This window comes from Hyperolius riggenbachi, chromosome 8 (genome assembly GCF_040937935.1).
Source record: "Hyperolius riggenbachi isolate aHypRig1 chromosome 8, aHypRig1.pri, whole genome shotgun sequence".
Taxonomy (NCBI): Eukaryota; Metazoa; Chordata; class Amphibia; order Anura; family Hyperoliidae; genus Hyperolius; species Hyperolius riggenbachi.
This window is the reverse complement of record NC_090653.1, coordinates 63675095-63699756: the sequence shown is the minus strand read 5'-3', so window position 1 is coordinate 63699756 and position 24662 is coordinate 63675095. Positions and strand designations below refer to the sequence as shown.

General features: G+C 45.7%; 1 protein-coding gene across 30 annotated transcripts in view; it reads left to right on the top strand.

The window, feature by feature from the left end:
- The window catches only part of LOC137528845 (leucine-rich repeat and fibronectin type III domain-containing protein 1-like protein), a 688143-nt gene that overhangs the window by 502547 nt on the left and 160934 nt on the right, over positions 1-24662 (top strand). For 26 of the 30 annotated variants that reach the window (XM_068250501.1, XM_068250500.1, XM_068250499.1 and 23 more), the window contains one exon: positions 6193-6373. The exons of 2 other annotated variants lie outside the window; for them this stretch is intronic. The gene's annotated coding sequence lies outside the window, so the exon portion shown is untranslated. Of the gene's footprint in view, positions 1-5095; positions 6374-24662 lie in introns of those variants that run through there. 2 more of the 30 variants (XM_068250490.1, XM_068250505.1) reach the window with 2 other exon arrangements.

The following is a 24662-nucleotide window of genomic DNA, read 5'->3' as shown; positions in this document are numbered from 1 at the left end:
AAATAAACTGTGAAGATAAACAATATCATCCATCCTACTCGTGAAAAATGTGGTTTTTTTTTTAGAACCTCCCAGTTTTATTTTCCGTTTTAAAAAGCTAAAAAAGTAGGTTTAATGCTATTGTCTCATGATGACGATTCAGCTTTTCCATAGTCTCACAGTTCGCAATCATGTGACCCCCAACAAGACAAATGCAGCAATCATGAGGCCCCCAACAAATCATGAGGCCCCCAACAAGACAAATTCAGCAATCATGATGCCCCCAACAAGACAAATTTAGCAATCATGAGGCCCCCAAAAAAATCATGAGGCCCCCAACAAGACACATTCAGCAATCTTGAGGCCCCCAACAAGACAAATTCAGCAATCGTGATGCCCCCAACAAATCATGAGGCCCCCAACAAGACAAATTCAGCAATCATGAGGCCCCCAACACGACAAATTCAGCAGTCATGAGGCACATAAATAGACAGCATTTCACATAAATAAGCAGAATGCCCCTTTAATATGGTAGACACCTCTCACCTGGCTTCTAAATTCTCCTCTACCGGCTGCTGTGCCTGGCAATAGTGTTTTGGGCCGGATTGGGGATGATGTGTGGGCTGAAATGCCAGGTGACAGGTGTCCCCCCAGTTGAGGTAGTGACAGGTGTCCCCCCCCAGGTTAGATAGTGACAGGAGCACCCCCCCAGCTAGATAGTGACAGGTGCCCCCCACTTAGATAGTGGCAGCTGCCCCCCACTTAGATAGTGGCAGCTGCCCCCCACTTAGATAGTGACAGGTGCCCCCCCACTTAGATAGTGACAGGTGCCCCCCCAGCTAGATAGTGACAGGTGCCCCCCACTTAGATAGTGACAGGTGCCCCCCCAGCTAGATAGTGACAGGTGCCCCCCCTAGTTAGATAGTGACAGGTGCCCCCCACTTAGATAGTGACAGGTGCCCCCCACTTAGATAGTGACAGGTGCCCCCCCCCAGCTAGATAGTGACAGGTGTCCCCCCCCCCCCGTTAGATAGTGACAGGTGCCCCCCCAGTTAAATAGTGACAGGTTCCCCCCCAGTTAGATAGTGACAGGTGCCCCCCAGTTAGATAGTGACAGGTGCCCCCCCAGTTAGATAGTGACAGGAGCCCCCCCAGTTAGATAGTGACAGGAGCCCCCCCAGCTAGTGACAGGTGCCCCCACCAGTAGCGAGCCCGTTACCTCTGTGTCCCCGCGGGCCTCTCCGGTGTCCCCGCTGGCCTCTCCGGTGTCCCCGCTGGCCTCTCCGGTGTCCCCGCTGGCCTCTCCGGTGTCCCCGCTGGCCTCTCCTGTGTCCCCGCTGACGATGCCGCTGCTGCCTCACAGATCAGACCTCACAGATCGCGGCGACTGAAGCAAGCAGAGCGCGCGCATGACACCCGCGCGGCAGAACGTCACATGCGGAAGTGAGTAATGATTCACTTCCGCATGTGACGTACTCCGTGCGGGTACCATGCGCCCTCTGTTTACCTCAGTCGCCGCGATCTGTGAGGTCTGATCTGTGAGGCAGCGGGGGGACATAGGAGAGGCCACAATAAGAGGGAGCAGGCATGGCGCCCATAGCGCAAGCCATGCCTGCATCCCAGGGAGACGAGCGGGCCGCAGCAGGTGGCCTGGCGGGCCGGATGCGGCCTGCGGGCCGCCAGTTGGACAGCACTGTTCTATGTAATAGATATGTTCTGGGGGTCTGTGCACAACAATGGTACGGGCCAAGAGGACATAAGAAGCCTCTGGAGGATCCAGAGGCTCACCTCTTCTTAGGCCCGCCCAGAGGCTCACCTCTTCTTAGGCCCGCCCAGAGGCTCACCTCTTCTTAGGCCCGCCCAGAGGCTCACCTCTTCTTAGGCCCGCCCAGAGACTCACCTCTTCTTAGGCACACCCAGAGGTTAACCTTGTCTTAGGCCCGCCCAAATGCTCACCTCTTCTTAGGCTCGCCCAGAGGCTCACCTCTTCTTAGGCCTGCCCAGAGGGTCACCTCTTCTTAGGCCCGCCCACAGGCTCACCTCTTCTTAGGCCTGCCCAGAGGCTCACCTCTTCTTAGGCCCGCCCAGAGGCTCACCTCTTCTTAGGCTCGCACAGAGGCTCAACTCTTCTTAGGCCCGCCCAGAGGCTTACCTCTTCTTAGGCTCGCCCAGAGGCTCACCTCTTCTTAGGCCCGCCCAGAGGCTCACCTCTTCTTAGGCCCGCCCAGAGGCTCACCTCTTCTTAGGCCCGCCCAGAGGCTCACCTCTTCTTAGGCCCGCCCAGAGGCTTACCTCTTCTTAGGCTCGCCCAGAGGCTCACCTCGTCTTAGGCCCGCCCAGAGGCTCACCTCTTCTTAGGCCTGCCCAGAGGCTCACCTCGTCTTAGGCCCGCCCAGAGGCTCACCTCTTCTTAGGCCCACCCAGAGGCTCACCTCTTCTTAGGCCCGAAATGTTAATCAATGGATCCTAACCCATTGGTCTGTTCCAACAGATCCGTTCTGCACATTCCCCCAAACAGACCTCAAGTTTGGATTTGCTGCGATTTTTCTGAAAAGATGGATGTGTGGCATTGACTGCATGCTAATGAATGGAGGGGTCTACCTGGGATTTCCTCCAGCCCCATGAGCTGCGTAGGCTCCCATCGCTGTCCTCACTGGCTGCTCTGTCCTCTTGTTATCCCCGCCGGTAATCTGGCCAGTTATGGGATTCTGTGCAGGCGCGTCTCGGGCCACACGCACTCCCTCGCACTCCCATGAGCATTCTGTGTCTGCACTCTGCACAGTGCTACTGCGCAAGCACAGAATGCCCCCGGCTGCAGGAGCACAACAGCCGGTTCTGTCATGAAGCAAGGTGAAACGCATCAGGCGCAGAGTTTACAGGGGCAGCACTTTTGTACTGTGAGCGAGGTAAAGAGGTCATCATTGGGGAAAAGCAGCTTGTTGCGTTGTGTGAGGAGTCTGACAGTGAGTGAGAAGAGGGAGGCAGGAGAGCAGCAGTGTTTCATTTGAATGAAATGAATCAGAGTAAATTGTCGATTGCTGTGCGATCATTCCAAATCAGGGGGGGGCGGCGCATCCTCACAAGCAGAAAGTCTGGGACCAGCCCTGCGCGTATGCACAGAAAATTGCGGCCAGCCAGATTACCCTTGAGGATGGCAAGATAATGGAGCGGCTGGAGAGGGCGATGAGGGAGCCCATGCTCTTCATGGGGCTGGAGGAAGCACCATGTAAGTATAAATATACCAATAATTAACGTCTCATGTTCCCTTTAAGTCTGGTCTCTTTAAATGACAGATACAAGGATCAAAGTGCAATGCAGACATCTATAGACAGCACAGGAGCCGGGATGTATAGAAATCCGATCACCAGGAAGAAAAATTAACCCTGCTGATGTTTCAAAAGCTGGTAGCAGGAGGGGGGGGGGGGGGAGGAGGAGGGCTTGATGGCCATTTCAGGAAGGCTTTAATTTCGTGGCTTGCAGGGGAGGACTGGGACCTTTTGGCCTGGGGGGAAAACAGAAACAGGAGGCCCGCTTTCATGGCAGCCCCAGCCCAAATGACATCACACACGTGCCCCATGTGCTAAATGCTAGTAGTCATGTGGGAAATACAGCAAAGACACTCAAGGGACAGTGTGACAGGTGAAGTATAAATGCACTGGCACCGGGGGAGGGGGGGGCACATAATACATTTTGAGTTACAACGGCAAGGGTTTCCATCTCTCACACAAGTCCTGAAAGCAGCCCTTCCGGAGTGTAGGGACTGACTGCAAGCAGGCCTTTTGGAGTCTAGGGAATGTCGAAAACTTTTCAACCTAGACAATAAATTATTTACCTGTGCACATGCAGTTAACAATGGTGAGAGACCAGACAGATTTTTTTCCCATGGACCCTGCAGAAAAACCTCTGCTCTGCATCATGCTGTGTATATTTACCAGCTTGCCTGCCCTCTAATTGCTCTGTAATTGGGTGTTTATTTTCCTCAGCCAGCCTAGTGTTTCACATTGCCTTCTACAAAAACATGAATGCACCAGGCACTGTACCAGCCCTAAATCATTAAATGAGAGGCAGCCTGGGGGGAAATCTCCCCCTTTCCCCCATGGCCAGCCCTCCCCTGGTGGCTTGTCTTAGGAAGGAATTGATTTTTTGTTTTTGAATATATTTGTGTATTGGCTTGCTATTAATGAGAGAGGGAGAGAGAGAATGAGGGGAGAGTGAGATGGACAGTCTCTGCATTGCTGAACTGACAGTGAATCATCAAAGAGAAGGAATTCAGCAGTCCAGAACTGAACACAGCGGGCTGGGGAGGGTGAGATGGAGAGAGAGGGAGAGAGAATTCCTTCCCTACTTAGGGACTAATTTAATAACATTAAGTGCATAAAAAGCCACGGTGAGCTGGCAGCCCAAGGATAAACCAACCAGACAGCAGCTTTTAATTAGAAATGTACACTGATTGGTTGCTGGAGGTCATTGCAAATCTTTGTATTGTGTTCTTCATTATTATATAGTGGAGGGGGAGCAGTTATTATAGAGGGGAGGGCAGAACCACCGCCCTTATCAACCAATCAGTTCATTGTTATCTATGTCAAATTTTCACTTATAAGCATCATTTGGTACCTGATTTAATGCCCTTGGCAACAATTCCACTTCAATAAAAACACCTTTCTCACAGATGTATTTAGCACAGAACAGTATCCCTAACAACCAATCAGCAGCCAGTTTAGGACGTTCTGATGACTGGTAACGATTGGATTGGGATAACTAAGTGACTATGCATAGCTACACACCAGACGCTTCTTAAACTCCTCCATTAGTGTTTATATTCAGCCCTTTTCAATATGTGGCTCCAGCAGCCAGTGTAGCCTTGTATGCTTTTAGCATATTCAAATAATAGTCAGTGGAGGAAAAGCCATTAGCAGGAAAGTGATGAAAGAGTCTATATTTAGCATGGGAAAGCAATCTAGCCTTTACTTTGAAGCTAGCTGTGCGAGTTTCCAGCATAAGGCATCGCTAGGCAGGCGCTGATCATTAGACCTCCTCTCTTTCGCAGTCTTCCCAGCTAGTCTAGTGCTGCTGTGACTTGCAGCTTTAAGTCAGATGGTGGGAGTGCGCCTGCTCTCTTCCATATGTATGAAGTGGATCATACTCCCCCACATCCAGTCTGCCAGGGACAGGCACAGCGAGGGGGAACAGTGCGCTGCTGCAGAGACCTGACAGCTTAACACATCTCTGGGGTCTACAGAGGCACTCAGCAAGAGCTGGGGGGGCCCCTCCTCGCGACACATCACTCTGTTCTCGGGGACCTGCTGCCTGGAAGCCGGTGTCACCATTGATCTGCTGGACTGAGGATGAGACAGAACCTTCCTGTGCCTCTGCCAGCCTCATACTGGATGAGCTGAGAGGGGCTGTATTGCAGTCACCTGGATTATCATGTGTGCCTCCAACAACATATAGAATATTTCCTGCCTTAAGCAACCTCTGGTGATAGAAGAGCATAAGCAGGGTAAGCAAGAATGAGGAGGTTCTGTCTGCTATCCTATACAAGGGACTTGGCTTCTTCTCTTAGGACCCCCTGATGGGGTTTTGACCTCCTGCCTGGTTCTTCTGGTTTGCATTCCTTCCTCCCTGACGCCCTCGTGTGTTGTGTATTCTAAGTGTGTATGTAGCGGTGCAGCTCCTGACCTGATGTAGTAGAGTAGCTAAAAAGGCACAACAGCACACCCTGCTTTCATGCCTGGAGAAGCAACATCCCTCCTTCCCAATCTCAGGACCAATCTCAAAATGTGAGCAGCGTCTTTCCTGGACCTACCTCCTTCCCTGGATACTTACCTTCTGGTCAGCTCCCACAAGGACCACCAAGGGACCACATCTTCCTTCTGTCATCAATTGCCCATTTTCCTCTGAGGACCAAACTGGACCCCTGACCACTTTCTTGGGACTGAAATCCGACCCTGAGAAATTATCTGCTTTTGTCTGATCCCTAAATGTGGGCTAAAAAGTCAAGCTTTGGATGGAAAGCACCTGTACGGTCCTTTTATCACCTTTTACACCAACCAAACCTAATTGTCTTCTCGTTTAGATCCATATCACCAGTTTCTTGAAGTTGGTTTTAAACTCTCTCTTGCAGCTACAAGCTCATCTGGATTGAGTTAACTGGACTGAATTTTGCTCTGTTGCCAAATGACCAGCCTTAATCTTTTTGGGGTTCTCCTGCAGGTTCTGATGTGGAGCAACCTGTTCAGTTCAGTTGGGCCTGAAGAAGACCTTGTGAAAATTATAAAGTTACCTATCATCCTATGGTCATGAGCTGACAATGCTGCCTTTAACCCCTCCTCTGGGGAGATTACTACAAGATTCTGTGACAAGCACAATGTGAGAAGTCAACAACAAACGTAAGGTATCTGTTTTTATTGTCATTCTGTTTATGTAAATCACATCACGTTTGATGCAATTGATACAGAACTGCAGAGATGTAACATCATGTTATCCTTTTAAGACCCTGATGTCTACAGACTTCACCTAACTATTGACCTGTTTAATAGACCTTGTTCAGCATAAGCATCTTTGCAGATCCTTATCAGACAGTCATTTGCTTGTCCCATCTGTCTGCAGTTTCTTGCGAATATATGGTACACTTATACCGAAATGAGTGAGATATGGAATTAACGGAATTGCCTTAGCAAGTGCAACTGCTCTGTGGCAGTGATCAAGTGACTTCAATATGCTCAAGGCTGACCAGAGCTAATAGGATATATTTACTTCAAATCAATATAGCAATCCACAGCTGCTTAATTATCTGTTTTCAATCCTGTAGCAATTAACTATGATGTATGATATATAATATTTTGTATGTTTCTCAAAGACTTTTTGAAAGTGTAGATAATGGAAGAGAGAGGGAGATAGGAGAGGGGAGGGAGAGGAGGAGGGAGAGATGGAGGAGGGAGGGAGAGGGATAAGGATGGAGGGATAGGAGAGATCAGACTAGAGAAATTAAAGTCTGAGAGAGGGAAAGCAAGAGAAGAGAGAGGGAGATAAGAAAGGGGAGGGAGAGGAGGAGGGAGAGGTGGAGGAGAGAGAGGGATAAGGATGGAGCATATGAGAGATCAGACTACTGAAATTAAAGTGAGGGAAAGAGGATGAGAAGGAAAGCAAGAGAGAGAGAGAGAGAGAGAGAGAGAGAAAGAGAGGGGGAGGCAGATATGAGAGAGAGAGAGAGAGAGAGGGAGAGAGAGAGAGAGAGAGAGAGAGAGAGGGAGGTAGATATGAAAGAGAGAGAGAGAGAAAGATAGACGTTGGAGAGGGGGGTGGTGAGGTGAAGAGCCTGAGACAGTAAGATAAGAGAGATGTAAAATGAGGGAAGAATGACTGGAAAGAGAGCAAGGGGTGAGGGGGGGGGGGGGGAGGAGGTAGAGAAGGAGAGAAATGAGGATGGAGTATAGGGGAGATCAGACAAGAGAAATGAAAGTCTGGGAGAGGAAGGGTGGCTGGGAAGAGAGAGAGAGAGAGAGAGAGAAAGAGATAGAGATGTTGAAAGAAGAGGGGGGGGGGGGGGGGGGAGAGAAAGAGCACAGAAGTAAAGAGGAATGGAGGACAGGAATGGAAGGGGTAGGGGGGGGGGGGGCAGAACTGTGGAAAAGTGTAAAGAGAGAGGGCAGAAGGAAGTGAAGAGAGTGTATGAGAGAGGGGGGGGGGATTGTGAGAGAAGGAGATGTAGAAAGGGAATGGGGGGAGGTAGGGAGCAGAGGGGGAGGGTCAGAATATGGGGAAGGGAGGAAGAGAGAGTGGAGGGGGCAGAATGTGGGAAGGGTAGAGAGGGTGGAGAGGATAGAGAGAAAAAGAGAGATGGGGGGGGGGTTAGGGGGTGAAGTGAGTAAGGAGGAGAGGTAGGAAGGGAATGAGGGGGATGAGGGAGGGGGGGGGGGCAGGTAAGGAGCCAATGATGGTGGGAGGGGGGCAGACTATAGGGAAGAGAGGAAGAGAGAGTGGAATTGAGCAGGATGTGGAAAGGGGAGAGAGAAAAAGAGAGAGTAAAGAGAGTGAGAGAGAGAGAGAGAGTAGAGAATGGAAGGGAGGGGCGGGGGCAGGTAGAGGAAGGAGGGGCAGAATACGAGGAATGGCAGATGAGAAAGAGAGGGCAGGGAATCAGTGAAAAGGTGTGTGTGTGTGTGGGGGGGGCAGAATATTGGGAAGGGGGAGTAGAGAATGAAAGAAAGAAATGGAGGGGGGGGGGGCAGAGAGAGCAGAGGAGGGGGCAGAATATGGGGAAGGGCAGAAAGGGAGAGAAACAGAGGGGGGGGGGGGGGGGCAATAGAAAGAGAGAAGCAGAGATGCAGAAATAAACAGAAGGGGATGGCACAGAGTCGCCTTTCCCTTCGCATCTCTGAAGCAAATCTTGAAGACCGCAATACTGGATAATGACATTTTCTCATCCACCCCCTCAGGCAGCTCCTCTGGGCAGAGAGATCATCTGTTATTAGCAGGGTCAGCACAGCACTGGGGAATGATGGAGCTATGTTAACATTTGCAAATCTCCCTCTATTAGCAGTTTAAAAAAAAAGAGAAAAAAGCCTTCAGCAACTGGCAGCTTTCTTCGAACAACTCTCGGAATTAGAAATCTCAGTGACAAGGGCCTCCTGGGAATTGTAGTTCCACAGTATTCCAGGGAGTTGTGTGCTGCCAATCTCTGCACAGCAAACACAGAAATGAATAGGCAGCTGCACGGACCAAAGCAATGTCAGGGTGTCCTTCACAAATGATGGCCAGAAAAATCACCCACCAAGCAGAAAATGTCATGCTTCTGATCAGAGCCGGATCATGCACCAGGCAACCTAGACAGGTACTTGGGGCCCAGTGGGCATCAAGGGGCCCACCAGCCACCTTCCCTAACCTCTCTCCAGCTTACCAAAAGAACCACAAGGGGCCCCAAGTCTACTACCTTTCATAGGGCCCCAATATGCCCTTAATCCATCTCTGTTTCTGATTTAGAAACAGAATTATTTTCACACTGAACCTTATTTATAAAACACAACCTAGCCAGACCCAGAATCTGTTGTACTTCTTCAAACCAGATTCAATATTAAAAATGAAAATAGGTTTAGAGTAAAAATGACTCAAGTCACTCTTTATTACAGATGAAAGATCTAATGTATGGTCATTTCTGTCCTGCCTGGCTCCATGTCTGGCCACTAGGGGCGCTGTTCCATTCATACATGTTTCATTTTTACTTTGCCTTGGCAGCCAGCTCCCAATCAGGTTAACATACACAGTGCAAAGAGAACTAATGATGTGCAAAATGCAGTAATAATGAGGGATGGTTAAGCATCCTCCATACAGTGCATCAGCCGGTCTGCTGGTCAGGGTAGACGTTTCAGGTTATCCGCCCCACTAGGCAACTGTGAAGCTGAAACCCAGAAGTGCGTATGCAAGCAACCAGCTGTGGCTATTAGCAGCCCCCCTGGGGGTGGCTGGGGGGATGGAGAACGCTGCAGACAGCAACCGGTGGGTCACAAAGGGATGCATTCTAACTAGAATTTACTGGTCTGCAAATGAAAAAGCCCAGCAACATTGTAATTAGTGGATGCAAACGTGAACTTGGTCATTTTCTATAGAAAAAATGTCAACCTCAGAATTAGGGCACACAGCTGTCAAAATATTGAGCAGCAGTGGCGTAGCAATAGGGGGTGCAGGGGTAGCGACCGCATCGGGGCCCTTGGGCCAGAGGGGCCCTCCTTCATCCATCTTATTAGCTTTTCATTGGTGCTATGCTAATTATGAACTCCTCTATATGTACATTAAATAATGGTAATCCTTCTCAAACTGTTTACTTACTCTGATTACACCTCTCTGACACTACAGCTGTCCTTGGTAGGTTTTGGGGCTCCACATTAATAGAGTGCTTGGGGCCCCATGTAAAACTTGCACTGGGGCCCCAAGCTCCTTAGTTACGCCACTGTTGAGCAGAGTAGATACCTATTCTAAAAGCTTTAAAGTGGACCTGAACTCTTCCACTGGACAGTAGGAAAAGAGAGAAATGCACTCTGTATGTATTTAGAGAGAGTTTAGCCTGTCTAATTCCCCCTTATTTGTGACAAATCACAACTGTAATTTGATTGTCAGTTGACTGCCATAGCAGAGAGAGCTCATTTGTATGCACTGGGTGTTAACAATACTGTATGTCTGCTTACATGAAAGCAGGATGTAGAAACAGTGTAGATGTATTGCAGGATCTGTATCAGCTGTAACAAAGAAATGTTTTTCTTTGAGGGCTTGTTTCCACTTGTGCGGTGGGAACCGCCACGAGTAAAATTCGCATGCAGTTTTGGTATGCGAATTTTCATGCAAATTCGCATACGATTTCACATGGATGACTATGTATGCGAATTTAACCATGGCAGTGCCTGTGTACTTTTCCATTGTTTTTATGCAAAATCGTATGCGAATTTGCATGAAAATTTGCATACCAAAACCGCATGCGAATTTCCTATTAAATACATTGTATGCGATTCGCATAGCGTTATGCGGTATGCGAATTCTGATAGCTCTGCCGTGCAGATTTTTTCTGCACAGAAAAACGCTCAGAAATCCTGACAAGTGGAAACAGTCCCATCCACTTGTATTGTCTATGCGAATCTGCATGCAGGAAACGCATGCAGATTCGCTCTAGTGGAAACGGGCCCTAAAGGTTATTATGCTGTTGCTTATCTTTCAGCTGAGATGGAGTTCTGAGTTCAGGTCCATTTAAAAGGAACCCCATGTGTGAGACCTAAGGAAGCTGCCATATTCATTTTGTTTTAAACAATACCAGTTGCCCGGCAGTTCTGCTGATCTTTCTGGACAGTAGGGTATAATTCACACACCTGAAACAAGCATGCAGCTAATCTTGTCAGATTTGTCATAGACATCTGATCTGCATGCTTGTTCGGGGTCTATAGATAAAAGTATTAGAGGCAGAGGATCAGCAGGGCAGCCAGGCAATGTGCACTATTTAAAATGAAATAAACATGTCAGCCTCCATATGCCTCTCACTACGGGTTCCCTTAAAAATCTACGAATATTGCATAGTAAGTAGTGTGACCTTCTGCCAGTTTATACAGAAGAACAATGGATGATGGTCGATGATAGGACTCAATTTACATGTTGATCTTTGACTATTAAAACAATGGGGTTCTTCCTGCTAAACTTGCAAAACTAATCTTGAATTATTAAAACTAAATAAAAAATGTCTTTCTTCACAATGGTGCATGCAATTGTTATTTCGGTAACCATCTGGTTGTAGATCTTCTTAAAGGATACCTGCACTGAGAGGGGTATGGTGGCACCCATGTTTATTTCCTAAAGTACACCTGAATTCTTGCATAAAGAAATGCACCCTGTATGTATGTAGAGAGTTTAGCCTGTCTAATTCCCACTCATTTGTGTCTAGTCACAAGCTGTAATTTGATCTCTTCCCTGTGTCATATGACTGCCATGGCAGAGATGGCAGATAAGCTCATTCGAAAGCACAGGATGTTAACAATATGTCTGCTTCCATGAATCAGGACGTAGAAACAATGCAGAATTATTTTATGATTTGGATCACCTGTAACAAAGAAATGATTATGCTGTTGTGTATCTTTTAGCGCAGAAAGGAGTTCTGAGTTCAGGTCCACTTTTAACAATCCCAGTTGCCTGACAGTCCTGCTGGACTGGACTTGTGAAAGATGTTCTACCATTGCAGGATATGTAGGTGCTATTGGAGCATCCACAGTGGAGGCATGCACACTTGGTTAGTGATCCACTCATGAGTGGGTTGTTTGGTGGAAGAGCGTTGTTATTTTGTAACTTTTGTTTTGTGGTGCTGTTAGAATTTGTGCTTGGAAGACTTCATTTATTACTTTTTATTCACTTTGTTATGTCACTGTGGACCAGTCAGAGTTTCATAGTTATTATAAATAGGGAAATAAATAGGGGAAATCAGAGCACATCCGAAAGCTCTTTTCTTCCTATGTTGCCTATTGATTATGGTTTGGTAGTAGTGATTGTTGGCCATGTCTTGGAGAACTCATGGAGAAGCACGTGCTGTGTTTGATCAGCTGATAGAGTTGCAAAGCTCTGATTTGCTGTGGTCACATCCTGCTTTACCACATAATCATGTCTAGCAAATCAGAGACTTGGTGAAATTTGCCTTCTTAAAGCAGTTTAAAACCCTGACATAATATTAAATAAAAACATGTTTTCCTACTTCTTATATGCCATAAGGTTATCATATTTGCATTTGTGCATAAGTATTATTATTCATTTAGAAATTATAGGTTTCCAAAAGTACAGTTTTTTGCTTTGTGAGCTGACTTTGCATTTTATTAATAACTGGTTTTATTCATTGCCGTACTGCAGGCAGACATGCTTTGTGTCTCTCTGTCTTCAGCAGATTCTCCACAGTCAGAGAATGTGTCACATTCCTCACTTGATACATTTAAGTAAACACAAGATAACAGTATCTAAAGTTTGGATGCGTCTGCAATTCACTGCACTCAACTTTCAAGCTCTGTGTGTAACCCTTCAAATGCTGGACTAGTAAAAAAAAATGCTGCTGCATATTGTATGCTGTAAATAATGTTTTAGAGTAAAGATGAAATGCAGGTTTATATTCCACTTTAAAAAAGAAGGAAATTTGCAATAATTCAGCTATAAGTGAACATTTGTGGTTACCCACAATGCACCACTACTGAATATGCAAATTATCCCTTTTCGCCCCTGTAAGCAAGGCAAGCATCCAGAACCACTGGTGTATAGCAAGCCTATAGCTTTAAATATTACACAGCCATATCAAACCCACATGTAGACAGCCTGTTTCAGACTTTTGGTCCTCCTCAGTGTATGGCAGGGATTGATATGGCTGTATGGGATAGGGCTTGGACCAGTACAACAGAGTAACCAAACAGCTCATGGGTAATTTGCATATTCAGTAGCAGGGCATTGTGGGTAACCACAAATGTTCACTTATAGCTGAATTATTGCAAATTTCCTTCTGTTTTAAGAAGGCAAATTCCACCAAGCATTGCTTATTAGTAGGAGGGCTTTTCAGTCTCTTTTATCCCCCTATACATTCCTAGTGGTTTGGGTCACCCTGAGCTGCTTGGTTACTCTATTGGACTAGCAAATCAGAGACTTACATATTTGTCACCTGACCAAACTGATTACATGCTTCTCCATGAGTTTTTCTAGATATGACCATCACTATTGGGAGTGGTGTACAGATTGCTTACCTATCAGCAGGCCCGGATTTACATTACAGGAGCCTATAGGCACAGATGTCCTGGCACCCTAGACTCCGTCCTCCATGAATCTACAAACCCTCGCCGTACCGCACCACAATTGTGCTAGCTGTCCCATCTATCACTTCTCCCTTACTTCCCTTACCCGTCATAGGTAGCTACAGGTGCCTCTTAGTATTGGGTAGCCAGAGGTACCTGCAGTATTAAGTTGCATAGATAAGGCAGGAGGGAGGCATTCGAGGAACAGAGTGCCCCGCCTTTCTATCATCAGGAGCCTGTAGGCACGTGCCTACAGTGCCTTATGGTAAATCCGGCCCTGCCTATCAGCTCAAATCAGCTAACAACAAGAGATGAGCTCAGATTTCCCCCAAAGGCATTTTTGTATCGATATTAGTGAAACTCAGTATATTTGTGCAGAGGATGTAATAGATTTTTGCATGAGATGAGACACATCATTCTTGAAATTGTTTTTTTTTTTTGTGTGATTGCAAATAATTTCAATGAGTTTGGTGAAAATGTTTTTGCATGCATGCCCATAAAAGTGTTTTCTTATGTCCATAGACTATACATTTGACAAAAGTAAATTTCCTCTTGCCCACATATTTTTGCAAATATTTCTCATCTGTGCAAAAATGATGGTGAAATGACATTGGCCATATTCACTCAGTACCAACAACAATCTCATACCTCTCTGATAAGTAGTAGGTGCAAAGTGTATGAGAAGTGGGTGCTAAAAGTCTTAGGGCTCGTTTCCACTAGAGCGAATCTGCATGCGTTTCCTGCATGCAGATTCGCTCAAACAATACAAGTGCATGGCGCCGTTTCCACTTGTCAGGAATTCTGTGCGTCTCGCTATGCAGAAAAAATCTGCACAGCAGAGCCGTCAGAATTCTCACGCTGCACACCCGCAGGCGAATCGTCGGTCATGTAACTTGAGTCTTGCGGTTTTCCCGGCGTTTCCACGTGCGATTTCGTTAAAAAACCCAAGTCAATGCTTGCCGGCATTGACATGGTTAAAATCGCGTTGTTAAAATCGCGAACGATTCACCATGAAAATCTGCTTGGAGACGTCAACGAATCCGCAACCGTATGCGGATTCGTGACGCGTTTTCCGCGAGCAAATCGCGCCGCACAAGCGGAAACGTACCCTCATGGTGGCCATATATCTTGCGATGTTGAGGGCCAATTGACCATTCGATCCAATAATTTTATCCAATTGGATGCAAAGCGATGCTGCAACATGTATGGGCCGATCAATGATTTGACCAATTCTGGGTTAAAATCGGTCAAATGCATCAATCGGGCATGCTGAAAAATCTCAGTTGAAAGTGCTTGAACGGGTGCGCACCACCGCGCACCCGCACAGCATTGAATATTGCGACACCTGATGTATGTTACGGACCACCAGCCGCTCTCCCCCCTTATTGTGGAGGAGACAGTGTCACTAGGCCGATTCCGGATAGATTGCTGAAATCAAAGGCAGTCGGTCTGTAGTGTATGGGCAGGCAACAGATCACTCTTCAGTCAGATTTGACTAGAGGGAGATCTGCCTCATTGTCGATCTGTCCATACTTCGATAGAACTATAACTTCAAGGGAAGCCTATTAACTTATCTATACGTTTTTGGGAGGTGGGGGGAAACCAGAGTACCCAGAGAAAACCCATGCAAACACATGGAGAACATACAAACTCCATGCAGATAGTGCCCTGGCTGGGATTCTCTAACTCACCGCGCTGCCACAAGTTTTTCAGAGATAGAGAAAATTATTCAGTTATCTTTAAAACTGGACTACAAGCAATGGAAAAAGAAGTTGTTTAAATATAATTACAATAGCTTCACAATCATTTTGGTACTAACGAACGGAAATACTGCATTCAGTACCCGTGAAACTTGTTGTCTTTTTGTGCATCATTAAAAATATATCCTACCTACTGTAAATGGTTTGTTCATTGATAGAGGTAAGAATTCATTATTTCTATACCTTATGATTTTAAGCTAAGATATTCTTTGGGCGCCGCCTACAAGTCTTGTCTTGTTCAGTTTGCAGATGAATGACCGACTGGATGGCCCCCCTGGCCTGTCTCTCCCTCATGTGTAATGTGTACCCCTCAAGTGTAATGTGTACCCCGGGCCCATGGTGAGTGTTGTAGAGGAGCTTTAAAGCGGTATAAAACCCTGACATATTATTCAATAAAAACATGTTTTCCTACCTTTTATATGCCATACAGTTATCATGTTTGCATTTCTGCATAAGTATTATTATTCATTAAGAAATTATACGTTCCCAAAAGTACATTTTTTTTGCTTTGTGAGCTGACTTTAGGCATGGTTGTAGTCAGCCAACTTTGCTACGCTGGAACTACGCGTAGTTCTACGCAATTATGCTTTGCAAACTACGGCTACGAAATTTAGAAACTTCGCTATGTTTGCATTTCGTAGGCTACGCGTTAAAATATAGAAGTTTCGCATAGTGCGAAGTGTAGTTTATGCGGACGCTTATGCCCTTATGCGGAAAAATTTCCGCAATAATCTGCTAACTATGCGCATGGGTGAACTAATATATACGTACATTCAACCTTCCAATGCGGAATTGTATACGTATAGAAGGGCAATAATATTTCTGCACATGCGCAATGATCCGTATAGAAGCAGTTACCGCACGCATAGTTGACTTCGTAATACATACGTCAACTACGCGTAGCGGGCGAAGCTTCACATAGCGGTACTACGACTACGCGGAAATACGTACGCGATGCTTTTAAACTTCGTCTATGAACTACATTGTGTAGTTGCGGACTACGACACGAAGATTCGCACTGGCGTAGTTTACGAGCAACCCTGGCTGACTTTGCACTTTATTAACCCCCCTGGCAGTGTAATTACCGCGGCTGCGTGGCCGCGGGATAGTTTTTTTCACTGCGTGCTAGCTGCGTGTTTGAAAAAAAAAATTATGTAAATCAGCCCAGCAGGGCCTGAGCGGCACCCTCCGGCGGCTTACCCCGTGTCACACACGGGGTTACCGCTAAGGAGGTTAATAACTGATTTTATTCATTAGGTAGCGAAGGCAAGAAATGCTTTGAGTCTCTGTCTGTGTCCAGGAGCTCCTGCACAGTCAGAGAATGTGTCACATTCCTCACTTGATGCATTCAATTAAACACAAGATATCATTATCTCCACTTCGGATGGGTCCACATTTCTCTGCACTGAACTTTCCAGCCCTGTGTGTAACCCTTTGAATGCTGGTCTAGTAAAAAAAAAAATGCTGGTTGTATATAATATGCTGTAAATAATTTTTTAGAGCAAAGAAGAGATGTTGGGTTTTATGCCGGTTTAAGCTCACCTGTCAGCTGGCACGCTCCAACAGTGTCCCTTGTCTTCTTTCCATTGCGGCCACCGGGCACGAGCCACCAGGTCACAGATTACAGGCGCTCTCAGCAGCAATGTAGAGAAGACACAGGAAGGGGGTGCACCAGTGGACAGGTGAGCTTTGCAACACGTACTGGGAAAGGATGGGGGGACATTATATGGGGGAGTCCCAGGCCTAGCAGTCGGAGGCAGCTGGACAGCTGGACAGATTTCAAGTAGATTTCATGCTAAAAATCTGTTGGAATCGGTGTGCACTACAATGGCAGCACTAGATCCCTCTCTGATCAGATTCAAGAGATCTATCTGATGGCCAAATCTGCTAGCTTTACTATACTTACATTTGTTGTAGGCAACAATACATCACAAGTATTAGATTAAGTGTTCAACGATCATTATCAAACGTTATTTTATTGAATTGTACAATGCGCATAAAAGAGGCTGCTGTGTATTCAATCCTCAGATCAGAACTTAGGAATCGAGTGATATATCAGAAAGTAGCAGCACTGCAGCAGTACCTTCTGTTTATATATCAGGACAGGATATTAGAGTTTTCATGTATTGAAATGTGCCTTAGTTCTTACCCATACAACCTCTAACGATGAGCATCAGGTTGGAATATCAAGCATATACTCAGAAGATCAAACCAAGTTCTTCCATCAAACGTTTCTTTACTGCTGATCTTCTCTGATCACCTGGCAGTCCTATGTTAGAGGCGGGATAGACGTAATGTTGCCTCTGTTCCCAGTGGCGTAGCTAAGAAGCTGTGGGCCCTGATGCAAGTTTTACATGGGGCCCCTCAAGCACTCTATACAGAACAATTTATACGACGCACCAAAACCTGCCAATGGCAACTACAGTGTCAGAGGTGCAAGAAGGGGATGGGGAACAGTTTGTTAATGATTAGTACTATTCAAAGTATCTATAGAAATGACTATTATGAGCACAGGACCAATAGAGAGCTAATACTGTAGTTGAGGGAGGGCCCTTTGGGGCCCCTCTGGCCCACGGGCCCCGATGCGGTCGCAACCTCTGCAACCCCTATTGCTACGCCCCTGTCTGTTCACTATATTAGGAGTCATTTTACCAGTCTCTAGCCAATTAGCCTAGTGGATATCTGCTGAGTGCTGATGCCTCTTTATTCAGGTATTGTGCGGCCTGTGTGTCCATTATTGGTTTGGTTCCATTACTGAGTATTGTGTGTCTGTTTCTCTAATCAGGTCAGCGATAGAAGGTACATACAGTAAGTGGATTTCCAGTATCTCACAAATGCTGCTCTATCAGCTGTTTATACATACATGACTAACCACTGTGCTGCTGCAATATGAGAGGTTCACTATAGCAAGTTTGAAAAGGGCTAATGCTCTATTGCAGCCTTGCAAATAACAATATAAAACAGATAATAATGTTCCACCCCAAAGTTATTGCACAAATTCCAGAACAGAAACATAGGGCTTTAAATGAACAATTCAGTCTTTTATTCTTGTCTGTGAGAAAGCTCTTTCAGATTACAGGACAGGCATACGAAACTCAGATTCGGATACTCAAATCACAACAAGGACTGCCTGACACGTGTTTCACGGCCAACCGCCGCTTCCTCAGAGGCACACAGTATACATACAAATCCAATATGGACCCTCAAAGATACCAGTCCGCAATCTGAACAAAGATCAAGATGAATAGTCACCGCCGATATCCTGGACCAGGGCCGGGCCGAGGCAGAGGCTGGAGAGGCTCCAGCCTCAGGGCGCAGTGTAGGAGGGGGAGCACAATTCATTCAGTTGTCATTCCCAATTGTGTTTGAAGCAGAAAGAAATAGGAAAAAGGGATACATGGCAGTGACTGCAAGTCAGATAACTAGAGATTAAGGTTTTGGGGAGGTTGGGGGCCCTGGGGCGCCTCTTAGTCTAGTAGCAATCAGTGTGTGACGGCTGGGGTGGGAGGGATGGAGGGACGCACTTTGGTGTCTCAGCCTTGGGTGCTGAAGGACCTTGTCCCAGCTCTGTCCTGGACGCATACATGCATCCATAGATAGTGCTCTATTGCAGCCTTTCTCAACCTTTTTACCCTGGAGGAACCCTGCCAATAATTTGTGGATCTTAAGGAACCCAGCAAACAATTTTTGAATCGTGGAGACTCTTTATTCTGTCTCCTTATAGTGCTTTTTATTAATGTGCTCATTGTTATTTTGACCCTCAATTTAGTGTTTCTTTTTACAGTACCCCTTATTATAAAGCGCTCTGTTACACTTCCCCCGCGATGGTAAAAAATGCCAAGCAACCCCTTCAGAGTATTCAGGGAACCCTCCTTGAGAAAGCCTGCTCTATTAGATGTTAGTCATACATGTTTTACAGAGTTTAAAATGAAATCCTTTTCACACTCCTAAAATGTAGTAATTCATGGGCAACGTCAGAGAATATTGCAGTGTAATATTTCCCTGCTCCAGCGCTGTGTTGGATCTCCCCTTCCTCCCTGAAAGCCGCACAGTCTATGCTGCATATGCGGCTTCTGATCACGTGACATGCACCAAGAGCCAAAGGGTGGCAGCATAGAACTTGCAGCTAAAAGGACAACATGGAAACCCAACACTCTGCTGGGACAGGTAAATGTTACACTGCTCCCTATGGTACTCTGCATGGTGGGGGAAGTTTAAGGGAGACCCTGTTACCCCCACAGTCCTTTAAAGCATGACTATCGCCAAAAAAAATAAAAAAAAAAATAAAATCTCAAAATACATGAAAATACATTAATAAAAAGTCAATTTCTCCTGGAGTAAAATGTGCAACCTAGCAGAGAAGTAATTTATGGCTCATTTTACTCTGGAAGAAACATAGTTCTTATTTGTATGTATTTTAAATTTTACAATTTTCCCAATAGTGGTCCTTTTGTTATACCAGAGGGTGTAAATGTAGCGGAGAGTACAGGGGTCGTGCACCATCACAACACAATTTTCAGTTTTTTACCCCAATGGTTGAACACTGTAGGATGATTTATTGGCACTTTTCAAGTTTGATTCTCAATTCTATTCATTTTATGTGAATAACTAGTTCAGCTAAACATATAGTCAGAGTGGAAGGTGATGGGGGTCGCTTACCCTACAGCTCTGTGAAACCCTATAATTTTACTTCTCATAGGCCTGAGACCTTAGTAACATTCCTGATTTCTCCATGTGTGTGAAAAGGTCTGTTGTGTGACATTTACTTCAGATTTTGTTTAGATGTCTTTAAATAAGTGCAAATAGTTATTGTCCTATATATCCTCTGCATGGTCAATACTTGCTTCTTCACAATCCCTGGATTCTAGCTCTGGGGTAAGGTCAGGACTGGTTCTCTCATGAAGCAAGGTGAAACATTTGCATCAGGCGCGGAGATTACAGGGGCAGCATGTTTGTACTGTGTGTTTACACTAACAGCATGCAGTCAGGGTAGGAGGAGAAGCGAGAGGAGAGCGAGGTGAAGAGGTCATCATTGGGGAAAAGCAGCTTGTTGTGCTGTGTGAGGAGTCTGACAGTGAGTGAGGACGGGGGAGGCAGCAGCGATTTTGCTAGCCTTTTTAAATTACTGCACGCTGTAAAAAAAAAAAAATTAATTGAAAGGACCAATCAGTATTAAAAACGCTAATTGCAAATTGCTACACAATCGCTGGCAAAAAGCTCACACTTTTTAAAATCGCTACCGAAATCGCCAGAAAACGCTCATGAAATCGCTTACAAAACGCTCATGAAAAACACTAGTGATTTCGATAGCGATTTGTAGTGGGTTCCAGGCCTGAAGTGAGAAGAAATTGAAGAATATGGAGGCTGCCATATTTATCTCCTTTTAAACAATACCAGTTGGCAGCCCTGCTGGTCTATTTGGCTGCAGTAGTGTCTGAATCACACCAAAAAACAAGTATGCAACTAATCTTGTAAGATCTGACAATAATATCAGAAACGCCTGATCTGCTGCATGCTTGTTCAAGGTCTATGGCTCAAAGTATTAGAGGCAGTGGATCAGCAGGGCTGCCAGGCTACTGGTATTTCTTAAAAGGATATAAATATAGCAGCCTCCACATACCTCTAGCTACAGTTGTCCTTTAGGCCTCTTTCCCACCAGGACGTTGCGTTTTAGAGGACGTTATAGGTCGCATAGCGTGCCCCTAACGCAACGCCTGGTGGTGTTGTAGGAGGACGCTACCAAGAGCCGCGTTATGCAGCTCTTGGTGCGCCTTTTTTATGCTATGGGATGCGGAGACCACGTGATCCGCATCACGTGGTCCCACCGGCCAATCGCCACACAGAGCGGCCGCTCCAGGAAGTAAACACTGCACGTCACTGAGTGCAGTGAATATTAATTAGCCATGTGGCTGGCCGCGGAGGAGGAGGGGAGACCTCCTCCTCCAACATTACTGAGCATGTGCAAACAGTCTAAAGCGGCTTAGCCGCGTATAACGCACAGCATGCAGCACTTTCTTTGAACGTCCAGCGTTACACTGTAACGCAACGTGGGCACTGTGAACAGCCCATTGATTTTTCATTGCTGTGCGGTGGGCTGCGTTACAGGTTGCTCTAACGTGCGCCTGTAACGTCTCACTGTGAAAGCAGCCTTAATCAATGCAGTATATGTTTAGTGGGGTTAACTGTTTGCGAGTTGTTTATGACCCGTGAATAATGCAAGAGTTTGTATTACTATTACGAAGATGAGAGGACATTATTGACATATCCCATTTGTAATGGGGAGTCCTCAGATAATGCGTCCTTTGTGTAGACTTTCTCTATGGCCCCTTTCACACTTACCGCGTTTTCTTGCATCGCTGCCTGGAATGTTTTTATGTGCAATGTGAAAGGAGCCTAAAGGTGGCCATACACTCATCGATATTCCCATTCGATTTCTTGCAGATTCAATTCATCTGCTGGGAATCGAATCCCCAAAATGTCAGATCAATTTTTAAACCATTTAAAGTAAAAATCGGTAGAAAGAATCGATCAGACAGGATGGAAAATGTAAAACAATCGGGGACAGGGCAAGGGCATTGGCAGATGGATGGCCTATAGCGCTACATTGCATCGCACTGTGCAACTCTGCTGTACGATCAATTTTCATTAGATTCCCTGCTGGAATCTGGGTAGGAACACACTAGGCAGAAACACTAGCAATGCGGAGAACGTAGCGAAAACGCACATAATGCAAGTCAATGGGCTGCATAAAAAAACGCATATGTTTGCGTTCTGCAATGTGCATTTTTTAAAACGCACATAATGAAAGTCATTGGTGACGCAGAGTTATTGTGTTTAAGTGCGGTTTTTATGCATTTTGTAGGCTTCTTTTATGCATTTTTTGAAAAAAAAAAACAAGTTTGATGATGTATTTCTGCTTCCTGTTGACCTCCTAGTGATTTGCATAACACGCTTAAAAAAAACACATACAAAACGCCTATGCGATTTACGGTGGCTTGAAAAAGTATTCGGCCCCCTTGAAGTTTTCCACATTTTGTCACATTACTGCCACAAACATGAATCAATTTTATTGGAATTCCACATGAAAGACCAATACAAAGTGGTGCACACGTGAGAAGTGGAACGAAAATCATACATGATTCCAAACATTTTTTACAAATAAATAACTGCAAAGTGGGGTGTGCGTAATTATTCGGCCCCCTTTGATCTGAGTGCAGTCAGTTGCCCATAGACATTGCCTGATGAGTGCTAATGACTAAATAGAGTGCACCTGTGTGAAATCTAATGTCAGTACAAATACAGCTGCTCTGTGAGGGCCTCAGAGGTTGTCTAAGAGAATATTGGGAGCAACAACACCGTGAAGTCCAAAGAACACACAAGACAGGTCAGGGATCAAGTTATTGAGAAATTTAAAGCAGGCTTAGGCTACAAAAAGTTTTCCAAAGCCTTGAACATCCCACGGAGCACTGTTCAAGCGATCATTCAGAAATGGAAGGAGTATGGCACAACTGTAAACCTACCAAGACAAGGCCATCCACCTAAACTCACAGGCCGAACAAGGAGAGCGCTGATCAGAAATGCAGTCAAGAGGCCCATGGTGACTCAGGACGAGCTGCAGAGATCTACAGCTCAGGTGGGAGACTCTGTCCATAGGACAACTATTAGTCATGCACTGTACAAAGTTGACCTTTATGGAAGAGTGGCAAGAAGAAAAGGCTCATACACACTTCAGACTATAGTCTTTGGAAAATGAAAGATCACAGACCAATCTTACCACCCTTCATGTAGTATGAGAGCCATACCTTCACAGTCTTTTCTATGGAGCTGAACTCCCCATCAGAAAAAAATCTTTGCAAGATGCTGCACACACAGATGCTGTACAGACACAAAAGGTCAGTATCTGCAAAAGATCTGTTCCTGCCAAAGATCCGTTCCTGCCAATTGCATTCATAGTCTATGAGATCTGCAGATCATCATACACACATGATTTAACTGACATTCATCTGCAGATCAGACAATTATCTTCAGATCTGAAAATCCATTCTGGTGGATCTGATCTGCAGATGAATGTCTGTTAAACAAGGTGTGTATGATAATCTGCAGATATCATAGACTATGCATGCATTTTGCAGGAACGGATCTTTTGCAGGAACAGATCTGTTGCAGATACTGATCTTTTGAATGTCTACAGCATCTTTGTGTGCAGCATCTTGCAAAGATTTCTGTCTGATGAGGAGTTCAGCTCCATAGAATAGACTGTGTAGGTATGGCCCTCATACTACATGGAAGGGGGTAAAATTGGTCTGTGATCTTTCATTTTCCAAAGACTATGGTCTGATGTGTGTATGAGCCTAAAGGCATTGTTAACAGAAAGCATAAGAAGTCCCATTTGCAGTTTGACACAAGCCATGTGGGGAACAAAGCAACCATGTGGAAGAAGGTGCTCTGGTCAGATGAGACCAAAATGGAACTTTTTTTGCCAAAATGCAAAACGCTATGTGTGGCAGAAAACTAACACTGCACATCACTCTGAACACACCATCCCCACACTGTCAAATATGGTGGGGGCAGCATCATGCTCGGGGGGTGCATCTCTTCAGCAGGGGCAGGGAAGCTGGTCAGATTTGATGGGAAGATGGATGGAGCCAAATACAGGGCAAACTTGGAAGAAAACCTCTTGGAGTCTGCAAAAGACTTGAGAATGGGGAGGAGGTTCACCTTCCAGCAGGACAACGACCCTAAACATAAAGCCAGGGCAACAATGGAATGGTTTAAAACAAAACATATCTATGTATTAGAATGGCCCAGTCAAAGTCCAGATCTAAATCCAATCGAGAATCTGTGACAAGATCTGAAAACTGCTGTTCACAAACGCTGTCCATCTAATCTGACTGAGGTGGAGCTGTTTTGCAAAGAAGAATGGGCAAGGATTTCAGTCTCTAGATGTGCAAAGCTGGTAGAGACATACCCTAAGGGCTTGTTTCCACTGTTGCGACGCGATTTCGGCCGCATTCCGACGCTTGTAAAAACGCATGCGGATGCGTTTCCACATGCGTTTTTACCCGCGATTTCGCCTGCGATTTCGCATGGCAGGGTGCCATGCGAAATTAACCATGACACTGCCAGGGCTAAATAAAATAGAAAAAGGTGCGAAATCGCACGCGAAATCGCGGGTAAAAACGCATGTAACAAACGCATGCGTTTTTACTATTAAATACATTAGCGGCGATTCGCACGGATTCCCGACGCAGGCGAAATCGTTGGCTCTTTTGTGCGTTTTTTTCACGCTGAAAAAAACGCACCTCAACAACGCTACAGTGGAAACAGGCCCATCCACTTGCATTACATGTGCGGATCTGCATGCGTTGGACGCATGCAGATTCGCGATAGTGGGAACGAGCCCTAAAAGACTGGCAGCTGTAATTGCAGCAAAAGGTGGTTTTACAAAGTATTGACTCAGGGGGGCTGAATAATTACGCACACCCCACTTTGCAGTTATTTATTTGTAAAAAATGTTTGGAATGATGTATGATTTTCCATCCACTTCTCACATGTACACCACTTTGTATTGGTCTTTCACGTGGAATTCCAATAAAATTGATGCATGTTTGTGGCAGTAATGTGACAAAATGTG